General features: G+C 44.6%; 1 protein-coding gene across 4 annotated transcripts in view; it reads left to right on the top strand.

Moving 5' to 3' along the window:
* DCC (DCC netrin 1 receptor) overlaps nt 1-12201 on the top strand; it is a 948093-nt gene that overhangs the window by 466233 nt on the left and 469659 nt on the right. The gene's annotated exons all lie outside the window — the stretch shown is intronic.

The raw sequence follows: 12201 nt of genomic DNA on the forward strand, positions 1-12201 counted from the left end.
GGGCAAACTTACCTTGTGAAGCAAATATGCCACAGAAATAGTTGGCAGGGGTTCTTCTCTCCAAATCTGGCATAGCAACACTGGTACATGTTTTGTGCTTCCTGAACCTATAAATGAAACAGAAGCACCGCTACCCTTGGAAATTCACACTTCTCAGAGCTCTTTGGTGCAGTTCTCCATCCAAAATGTGTGCACCAAAGTGCATGCATTTGTGAAGACAATGTACAAAACTACATCCTATTATGGGGAATTTGCCTGCAAAAAGGTTAATATTGGGCAAAGGTGTGTCTAAAACTGCAGACTTTCAGAGAAATGTACACAAAATGCAAAAGTTTTGAATAGTATTTTTTAAAAAGAAAAGTAAACTTCGTGAGTTGATACAGAAATGGAATTCAAATCTATTTGGTACTGAGTTGAAGACTGGGAAAAATAAGAATCTGAAAGAAACTGAAAGTGACAGATTCATCCATCCCTGTCCTTGCTAAATAAACTCTGAAATATAGGATGCTTTTATCTGAGAGAAGTAAAGTTTGACAGTTTCAGACTTCTTTGTTTTCTGACGGGTTTCCCCAAAGAGCAATGGTTTTCAATGCACTAGCTAACTTCATTTGAAATGCCCCTCACTTCTTCAGGGCTGAGAAATGTCATTTGGACCAGGCAATCTGAATTGACACTTCCAAGACTTGAGGAGAAATATCAGTGGTGGGCCAACATGCTTTCAGCACTAGAGGAATATTTTCAGGCATAGGAAGAAAACAGAAACTAAGAGAGGCCTAGGGAACTTGATATGGCCAACTGGCCAAATCCCAACCTCACCCATCACCCAAATGTGACATATAGGTGTGACTACCCTCTTGTCAATCACTGATGTCATAATGACACCCAGAAAATGACACCTGTCAAAATTCAAAGAAGGTTGCCAATCAACTGATTGGTGCTGGGAGGATGCCTTCAAAGAGGCTCCATCTAAACTGCTGGTCAGCTGATTGACAGTTACAGGGAACCCCTTTAAAGTCCCCACAGATGGGCCTCGTGGGCCAAATGGGAAGGTTTGAAGGACCTAATTTGCTCCATGGGCTGGAGGTTCAACCTGTCACTGATGCATTATTTTCAATTACCTCAATTTTTAAAAGCTTTTCATACAGGTGTTTTTTTTAAAGAAAGCAAACAAATAATTGAGGACCGTGCAGCTCTTTTCTGTAACTATTTCCCCCCATTTATTACTAATGATATTGCATCATCATTAGCGGAAGATGACAATGAGCCTTTTCCACTTTTTGTTTTCCTCGAGTCTTTTCTCTTTTGTCTCTTCACTCCTAATGGAAAGAATTACAATTCAGAGACAATTCCAAGGCAATCAATGGAGCAAAAATGAAGAAAACCTTGTTAGTCTATTTCTTGTTTAACATTCTGGAGTCAATTGGCTTTTTAGATGATTCACTTCTATGCATAAAGGTGTTAATGGGGATGGGGGAGGGAGAGGGGATGAGATGGATACAAAGCAGCATTAAGAACAATAAAATAAAATTGCCATTCCATCTACAAAAAACACCCCCAACAAAACAAAATAAAACCAGAACAAGACAACAACAGGCTTTGCATATAAAGAGCTTGATGGTTGTTAAGCAACAGCTACATTAGATGAGCAGAAATTAAAACTTCACAGCTCCTTAAACACCACATAAAGCACCCCAGGTCCCAGTCAGCACTGGAAGACTTCATTCCCATTCAGGAGAACTGCTTTAGCTTTTAAGCACAAAAGCATCATCATTAGGCTGAATAAATTCTCTGAGACATGTCTCAGTTATAGCGACCCTGCATACCGAAAGTCTATTTTTTTAATACCTTACAGAAAGACATTACACACACCCCACAGGCCTCTTGGTGCGTGTGTTTATAATCACCCTATAAATCTTGCTCTGTGTTTGTGTGTGTCATGGGAGGTTCAAGAAAGTGGTTAAGCTCACCAACACAAAACAGAGCATTAAAGCAGAGTTGTTTTACTTGGCACACACAAAACACACACTCTATATTTACACACTACATACAGGGTACACAAAGGCTTTTCTCCTGTCTGGTTCCAGAGAGGTTTCTGTACTTCAAAGGCCTTGCTGAACAAAGTCCACATCCAAGTTCTAAGTCAATTTGCAGAGAGTCCTGCCACGACTCTGAGTCTGACAATTCCCCAAGTCTTCTTCTCAGACGAGTTCTTCTCAAACTGTTCCAATAACTCTGCAGCTCCACAAGGACCCACTTCTTCCTGAAAATGACCAATGACTCCTGTCCCATGATGTAATCTGAGCCCTTTAAACAGAAAGATATGTACCTAATCTGCCCAGTAATACTAATGAGGAAGTCAGCCAGGTGCATCTCAGGAATGAGCTAGCTCTTTCCTCACTAACTAATTGACTTAGAACTTGACTCCCACTAACACACATACTGCAACAAGCATTTTTCTACTGTCTACTAACAGCACATTTTTAGGCTTTCTGCTCTATGGGCAGCATAATCAATCCATCAAGAAAATCTCCATTACAATGAACATTGATATTAATAGTATTTTGTATGGGGGTTCTTAGGCAGTCACCATGGCCCTTTAGCACTTCTTGGCTGCCATGTTTTTCAAGCCAGACCATGGAGACTGCCAGTCTCTTTACTGAGCCAATAGCAAGCAGTGTCAGCTGGTGTGACACGAAGTCTGTCCTGTTTTGCTTCTGATACCTAATCACAACTGATTGCATACCTTCTTACATTGCAAAGAAGACAAAGGCTGGGACGGGACCCGTGGATATGTTTGCCATTCACTCAATAGATGCATTAATCCCATGGTAGGTGATTTTGAATGTTCTAATAACAAACTATATCTGAAAGTCATCTTGAAATGTATGGAATTGGTTCTGTTGATTAATAAATTGCTTTAATGGGATTTTATGAAACTGAGATGCTTATTTGGGCAACTTTTTAATTAGACCGAACTAACTTCCCTTTATAAAACAATATTTGGATGAGCCAGCTCAGCCCAGCAGTTCCATCAACCAAAGCATTGCTTAGATCCACTAATTATTATTATAATTATAATCGCTTCCAGCAGTTTGAGACCCGCGGGCACTGCCTGGCTATATATCTCTCTCTCTCTATATATAGATAGATAGATAGATACACACAGTGGTACCTCGGGTTACATACGCTTCAGGTTACATACGCTTCAGGTTACAGACTCCACTAACCCAGAAATAGTGCTTCAGGTTAAGAACTTTGCTTCAGGATGAGAACAGAAATCGGGCTCCGGCGGCGCAGCAGCAGTGGGAGGCCCCATTAGTTAAAGTGGTGCTTCAGGTTAAGAACAGTTTCAGGTTAAGAACGGACCTCCAGAACGAATTAAGTACTTAACCTGAGGTACCAGTGTGTGTGTATAATCAACCCCACAATATTTGGATATTGTGACCAGTGGAGGCTTGAGAATGTTAGGCAGGTTTGTAAAATCCCCTCCAATACCAAACCCACACTCCTGTCCTACAGAACGAATTAAGTACTTAACCCGAGGTAGCACTATATTGTCCTTTGTTCTTTTTGTCTTTGCTGTCTGATGCTAGAGAGAGAGGGAGCCATGTTGCAGTGCTTCGTGTGTGTTTAGATGTAAATAAAGTAGATTAGCCAAAATGCTGAGTTGTTGAGGTCTGTTACGCAACTGCAAAGACTCTGTGGATCCCTAAGTGTGCCGATGTCTGTCAGCATTGGTTGCTGTGATATTCGGGCTGAAGAAAGCTAATGAAGCTCCTGAACGATCATCCAGGAGGGAGGGAACATGCCAGTTGGGCATGTGTCTCTACCAGGGTCCTACTTGAGTGTAGGACCAGATCCTGTCTTCTTAGCTATCTGTCTATTTATCTGAAGCATAAACATCCTGAAGTTTTCTGTGGGACTGAGCTGACACTTCTCTGAAAAGAATTCTCTGGCGGTGATTGCTGCCGCTGCTGCTGCTTTTTCATCATCAAGCTCCTCCTGAACAGTAGGAAAAAATCAGCCTTTCCCTGGAGAATATGAAATAAAATACCCTGCCCCAGTTTCTCCATCTGTGAATAGAAATGATCCAGTTTGATATTGCTTAATATTTGAGCAAGCCCCAGTGTTACCAGTGGCTACTAGCTGTGATAACTATGTCCTACCTCCACTGTCAGAGGCTTCATACTTCTGAATACCAGTTGAAGGTGAGCAGAGCACTGCTACGTTCCTTTCCAGCTTGCAGACTTCCCACAGGCATCTGGTCGGCCACTGTGAAAACAGGATGCTGGAGCAAGTGAGCTATTGGCCTGATCACACAGTCTCTTCTTATGTTCTTAAGCAATGAGCTTGGGTACATAGTCCCTCCAACCCTCCTTTCTTAAGGCTGCATTCAACTCAGTCATACCCAATGGAATCTAGGGAGTCAAGTTAGTCACACCCATCAATCTCAGAAGGTCCACTCTGAATATGACTTATTTGGGATCAACCCATAGCCCATGTGAACTAGCCATTTCACTTGATGAATCTCCCTGAGAAACAACTCCCAAGTTCGCCATAACTTTAGGTCCCCCTCCCCTTTTTTTGCTGTCAGTTCTAAATAGGATTCCACAACCATCCCTAGAACTTTGTTCCCATACAAGCATTATTCACTCTGAATGACAAGATAGGTGAACGAAAAGAAACACAGACATGACCACACATCCTTTGGCAGTGAGTCACTTTGGGATGAAATTGCTCCATGAACTCACAAGAATAATAGAGTTATAAGAGCCAGAATGAATAGCTGTCGGGAAAGAGCAGACTTTCACTCTGTCTACACAGAGCACGTTGGCCTGTGGCCAGGTGAGGGTTTTGTCCACTGCTGATTAAAGAAATTTGCACCTGTGTGATCAATCTGAGATTGATAGGATTGCTGTTCTTTGCTTAAGATATGCGAAGCACCGGCCTGAGTCACAGCAAGAGGCTTAAGGGTGTCATGTAATTTGGAGCTGAATCTATTTGAAGAAGGAGATGATATTCAGAGGTTCCACAGCAGACTGAACTCTGTGTGCTTTGATGCGATGGTTGGCGGAGGTATCGCCCAAAAGGTTACCTGACAAATGTAGGACTTTATTGTTTGGTTTGATTCACTTTGCAATGTGCAGGCTTGGAAAGCAATCAAAAAGAACAAGGAGCCTGTTGCTGGGTGTTTTTCTGGCTATTTCAAAAAAGTCAGCCCTCTTCACATCTGAAACCCACATACTTCCTAACTGCCCCACTCTCGCTTCTGGTTTATCTTTGCTTCTCAGGATTTCATCTTTTGTCCAGGACTCCTTGCCTTGCCTGTGTGTGTGTGTGTGTGTGTGTGTGTGTGTGTGTGTGTTTAATGAGGCCCTTCCTATTGTTTTCGATTCCCCTCAACACTTTCTGTCGGCCTCCTGTTTTCTCTTCCCCTGCCTTAGATCTGAACACCTCTGCCAGAGACATGGCTTAGCTGAGGTCTTACAGAGTGCACAGCTCAGGAGTTAAACAGCTGCCATGAATCTCCACCAGCATCCCCAGGTGTGGTGGGAGAGACTCTGCCTGAAACCCCGGGGAGCTGCTGCCAGTCAGTGTAGACCAGTGTCCCTCAAATTTGGGTTTCCAGCTATTGTTGGACAACAACATCTCTAGCTAGCAGGACCAGTGTTCAGGAATGATGGGAGTTTAGTGCAGCAACAGCTGGAGACCCAAGTTTGAGACCACTAGTGTAGACAGTCCTGAGCTAGGTGAACCAATGATCAGATTCAGTATAAGGCAGCTTCTTGGGTACCCCTCTCAGGGTCTATCTCCACCACCTGAGGCACTGCAGGGATGCTGCCCAGCCTTGGAAGCAAACACTTATTGTCTCTTGGTGGATTCTTGATGCACCATGAGACAGGAGTGTGCCCAGCAGAATCATTCTTGAGGATGTGGTTCTGTGGTTCACATAAGTTCAAATAAGTCCATGGGTGTGATGACTCAGAGTCAGGTTCATAGCTATCACCTTGGGTTAAGTATCAACAAAACTGGTTGACTTTTTTCAGGTAGTTTCTATGGTTTTAAGCCTTGGGTATCATTCATGGCTAGGGCCATGATACTGCTTACCCAGCACCTTGCCTGTGACATCAGGACAGCTCAACCAATCACTACTTTTTCCATAAAATCCCAAAGCACTGTCAATGGTATCTTCTAGAGCAGGTGTGGGGAACTTTTGGTCTTCCAGATGTTACTGAACCACAGCTGCCATCAACCATGTCAGTTGGCCATACTGGCTGGGCCTGATGGGAGCTGTATTTAGCAACATTTGGAGGACGACTTCTTAGATCAGATAATTTTTATGCTGCTGTTCACTGAGCTCACATACAATTTGATAACAAAACATATAAATTGTTTTGTGGCTGTGAACTTCCCCTTTGCCAGTTGTTTCAGAAATGGATGCAGGACAGAGTGAGGACAAATTGAAACAAATGAGATGGGTTTCTAGAGAGAGGACCTTTTCAGTATTGGTACCCCAGAGTGGTCTTCCTAGTGCCCACTTGATGACCTTTTTAGGTGCCAGGTGCATCCATTTTCAGTCTCTCTCTCCCCTGCTTTTTATACATATATTTTACGGATGTCATTTTCTGTTGCTAGTCTGATTCTGGGTGAGATTATAGTTTCCTTTCCTTTCCTTTTTTTTTTTTAGTATTTACTTGTGAGCCTCCCAGAGGGCACTTGTTGTTGGGTGGCGTATAAACATTGGAAATAAATAAATAGACAAATGAATGAATGAATGAATGTAAATAAATTAAAACACTATGTGTTTACAAACTGAAAGACATTACATAAAATGGGAGGATGGTGAGAAAGGAAGGGGGGAATTGATTACCAATAGTAGTTCTAAAGTCAGCTGGGATGGAAACCGTTCAAAGACAGAAGGAACTCAGTGGAGTTCGTCTTTCAGCAGTGCTGTTTGGATGACCCTCTCCTTTCCGTCGCTTCCATGGCTTCAGCCTGCTGACAAATGACAGCTGAAGGAGAGAAATCTTACCGGGCCTGGGCCTTTCAGTGGAGTTGATGGAATGAGTCCTGCTTATTCGCTGCAAGTCCACTCTGCAGTGTACGGGGGAGAAAACAAACAAACACACACCAAACATGGGATAATGTGAAGATCTTGCTATGCATTCTTTGCCTGTGTAAGAGATTTAAAATATTTAAAACCACCAAATGCACTTGAGTGATAAGCAGCAAAGGCTTCTCTTTTCCTTCCTTCCTAGGCTTGTTACGTTTTCAATTCATGTATTATGAATACTAATGACCCGGCCTTCACCGTGTGGTCCAAGGGCAAGGAACATATGGAATCAATCCAGCAAGTGAAAACAACATACAACATATGTTATGTGCAAGTTCTGCCTTCCAGCAGATTGAGGTGTTCTCAGATTCATAGAGATAGAGGAAGCTGTTCAGAGTAAGATTGTTCAATCTTACTCAGTATTGTCTACACTGATTGGCAGCTACTGTTCAGAGATTCAGCAGGACACATTCCCAGTCCTATGTGGAGATGCCAAGAATTGAACTTGTGTGCAAAGCAGGTAAAGGTAAAGGGACCCCTGACCATAAGGTCCAGTTGCAGACGACTCTGGGCTTGCGGCGCTCATCTTGCTTTATTGGCCAAGGGAGCTGGTGTACAGCTTCCGGGTCATGTGGCCAGCAAGACTAAGCTTTTGAACTGCTAGGTTGGCAGGAGCAGGGACAGAGCAACGGGAGCTCACCCCGTCACGGGGATTCAAACCGCCAACCTTCTGATCGGCAAGTCCTAGTCTCTGTGGTTTAACCCACAGTGCCACCCGCATCCCGTGTGCAAAGCAGAGACTCCACTATTTAATAATAATAATAATACCACTTCATTTTGAGAAGAAATACCACAGCAGTTCACAAACATGCAAAAGCCAACAGCAGAATAGCAAGCAAAACTGAATTATAAAAATATAACTACCCATAATTAAAGCATGTAGTAGAACAATTTCATTAAAACATCCATAATTAAAATGTATAATAAAGAAGCTCATTAAAATAGCATAACAGTTTAAAATGATGATTTCTGCCCCCCACCCTTTCCCCTCCCACGTGCTCTGCCTCTTTTATAAGTTGCAAGCCTATGGCAAGAACTTGTCAGCATGACAGGTCCAGAATCAAAGGAGCCCCGTGGTTTACAGGCAAAGGTGAACACCTTTTCAAAGCTACTCACAATATAGTATATACGAAATAAAATGCATGGTAAAACAGTTTAATGATGATGTGGCCACGTTGTACTTCAAGGAAAGCCTGAATAGATGTGGATGTATTGACCACATGGGCAAAAATGGTTCACCGGGTGTCATTCTACTGTCAGGCAACTGGCAGCTGTTTGCACCCACATGGCAAGCTTGGCCTATGGAGGTGGTGGAGATAAGATTCTGGTCCATGGGCATTATCCAGCTCCCTCCCCATGTTCTTGAGGCACCAAAGCATAATGCTGTGTGTAGGTGTTTACCCAGTGTCCAAAGGGAAGGAATTCTGTTAGGCAAGTGCTAGTGAGGTCCCGAGAGGCTAGCGCTATATTCACACTTGATGAATGGCAGGAAATTATGTCAGAACTTAAAGTGAGGGAACATGTGATGCTCCACAGGTGAGGAACACTTGAAAAAATATGAAATCAGTCGGCATACTCGACCTGGCTCTTTTGATGAAAATTATGATGCTCAAAGACATGCATCTTCAACAACTTTCTGGCCTTAGCAATTTTTCTGTCCACTCGCATTGTTGTCTGCTTTCTTTATTCTTTTCTATTTCTCTAGTGGTCCAAATTCACCTAAGCTTTCCCATCTCAAATTTCCTTTTGACCTGTTATCCCCGGGAGAGGACCATTACCTCTATGGGAAGAGAGGTTGAAGCCTTTCAAACCATATTTCCTTTATAGGGGAGTTTTTAATGTTTAATGTTTTATTATGTTTTTGTATATGCTTAGAAGCCACCCATAGTGGCTGGGGCAACCCAGCCAGATGGGCGGGATACAATTAATATTATTATTATTTATTTATTTTCTGGGCAACCTTCCAAGGCTCTCTAGAGAATGATGTGAGTGGTCAGAGGCAAAGTGGGCAGGGCATAAAACACACGTGCTTTGAGTAATGGGCTAGTTTGTACACAAACTCACACACATTTCTCTAGCTTCCAGCCAGCGGCACTATGAGAGTTCAAGGGCACTTATGAGTCATGCAAAAACAACTGGGAGAAAATGTAGGGCTGAGGCAATATCTCCCCCAATAGCCCACACTCTGGGAGACTAGCAGAAAGTGCTGTGTAAGCCATTTATGCCAGAAAGTCAGTCGCAAGAAGATGAGCTAACTGGTGTCTTCTATGCCGGGAACTCTGACATGCATCTGAGCTAACTGTGTCTGTTTTTAAATTTGCACGTTTGCAAGAAATCTGCACGTGGTCGTAGTTTGGGGCAGACAGGACAGGAGGCAGGGGAAGCTAAAATGTTCTGTTTCTCTTGCCTACATGAGTATGGTTGTGCTTTCTTTGCCTGCTTGAGTAAGCCTGTAAGAAGTTGTTTGCGTGTTGAGTCACAGTAGCCCCCCAATAATTCACACTTCACACATCAATTTTTGTTTAAGGTTTTTGGCATAATTTTGGCCACAACTTTATTCAAATACAAAAATGTGAGTGGTTGCTTAGGCACTGGTTCCGACTATCTGTCCTTGCCCTCAGGGACAGTGCTGGCCTTCCGGATACCAGCGGAAGCCAGCGTGGGAAACAAGTATTGGGTGAGAAATAAAGCTGGGCACCAGACCATTACTTCTCACCCTCATGTTCCTGTGGGGCTTGCACGGCCCAAGTCCGACTCCGGGGACAAGGACGAAAGAATGGCAAGCCCCTGGATTTCCTTTAACGGAATTCCCATTCGCATCATTTGGAGGGATAGGCACCTTACCCCTCCAAGCACCAATTTAACCAGTGCCTAACCGCCAACCTTACAAGTTGTGACGATTTGCTACGCAGTAGGCAAAAACCAAATGGCACCAGCCAATCAGCCAGATGGCAAAATTCCTACCAGGCCCTCGCACCAAGGCGAACGACCCCATGACAGGCATAGCAAGGTCAAGCAATCCTTCAATACCCCCCTTAAACAAGGGAGGGAGGGCGGGTGATCCGATGCAAAACGGCCAAGAGGCCGTGCCAACGTCTGGCCCCTGTATATATAGACTCTGACCCCTCCTCTGAATTGGCAACAATCAAAACACCCCAGCAACCCAGTTTAACCATTTAAATGGTCGGGATTCAACTAAATTTGCCTAGTCACTGGAGGGTGGCCTGTTCCCAACCGCAACACGTGCTCTCTGCTAGGGAGAACACGCTTTGCGTGTTGAGTCACAGTAGCCCCCCAATAATTCACACTTCACACATCAATTTTTGTTTAAGGTTTTTGGCATAATTTTGGCCACAACTTTATTCAAATACAAAAATGTGAGTGGTTGCTTAGGCACTGGTTCCGACTATCTGTCCTTGCCCTCAGGGACAGTGCTGGCCTTCCGGATACCAGCGGAAGCCAGCGTGGGAAACAAGTATTGGGTGAGAAATAAAGCTGGGCACCAGACCATTACTTCTCACCCTCATGTTCCTGTGGGGCTTGCACGGCCCAAGTCCGACTCCGGGGACAAGGACGAAAGAATGGCAAGCCCCTGGATTTCCTTTAACGGAATTCCCATTCGCATCATTTGGAGGGATAGGCACCTTACCCCTCCAAGCACCAATTTAACCAGTGCCTAACCGCCATGGAGCCCTCAGCTCACCGCCAAACCACTCACAGCCCCAACCAAGACCTCAGCTTGGTCACCACCGCACCTATCCAATCCTCATTCCCTGAAGCGGAAAGGTGCATGCCATCAGCTTGGAAAAAGGATGGCCTCTCAAAAAGAATCTCGGGGTGGGAAATTGCATCGCCACCAGCTCCAAAACTTTTCTGACCACAGCAGAATTGATGCGTTTTCTGGCCCTTTCAGTGGCAGCCGGGCAACGACTGCCCTTCCAAACGCAGCGTTGCAAAAGCTTTGACCAAAAAATTTTCGCTGTCGGCACCATTGCACGCAGCGTCTCCAGGTCACCCAAAATTGCAGCACGTAGTGACAAACAGTCCATGGGCACCAGGTCGTTCTCACCAATCTGCACCACAATAGCAGCTGGCGGCCCCTCCAGGGGCAACTGCCTCCGGATACTTGGCAGGAACTCCGACCAGCGCATCCCACCTCTGGACAGCCAAGACAAGCGAATATGTGGAGGAAAGCCGAAATCTGGACCCAATCCAGATTGCCGTGCTGCGATGCCAGCCCAATGGACGATACTGTGCCCCACAATCCAAACACGGGTCACCGCTAAACCTGATAAATAAGATGAAACAAGCAAAAATTGTAAGACACCAATAATGTTAACGGACATAATCTTTGAATGCATTCGATTTCCAACGACCTGTATTTTATTTCCACTGCCTTATTAACATGCTTTCCGGCCTTCTTGGTGGTACGTTTGTCTAGGCATTGGTTCCCGACTAGCTGCACCTGACCTCAGCAGGGCAGCACTGACGACTCGGCCCCACCATATCGTCAGTACCAGCAAACATTGTGGGGGAGCAATGAATCCCAAGGCAATCGCATCCCGCCAGGTGTCGTTCCCCATAGGGGAAAGATGCACCCCATCTGCCCTAAAGAGGGCAATAGCCTTGAAGAAAATTAGGAGGGTGCAATATTACAGAACCACCTAAAGCAAGGACCTGTTTTATTTTATTTGTTATTTTATTTACTTTATTTATTTTATTCTATTATCCACCGCCTTATTAACATGCTTTCTGGCCTGCTCGGTGGTAGTTTGTCTAGGCATTGGCTCCCGACTAGCTGCACCTGACCTCAGCAGGGCAGCACTGACGACTGGGCCCCACCATATCGTCAGTTCCAGTAAACAGCATGGGGGAGGAATGAACCAGGATCAGACTCAAGCTCACCCCAAATGCTCCCAGGGACTCTTGCATGGCCCTACCCCTCAAAAGGGGTCGACAAAAGCATGGCAAATCCTTGGATTCCCTTAATGGAACATCTTTGCGCATTGGAGGGGACAGGTGCTCCAACCCCCCCTCCAGACCACCTTGAACCAATGCCTTAAATTATTTTGAGTCGAGTCCAGGGA

This window comes from Podarcis vaucheri (genome assembly GCF_965113315.1).
Source record: "Podarcis vaucheri genome assembly, chromosome: 11".
Lineage (NCBI taxonomy): Eukaryota > Metazoa > Chordata > Lepidosauria > Squamata > Lacertidae > Podarcis > Podarcis vaucheri.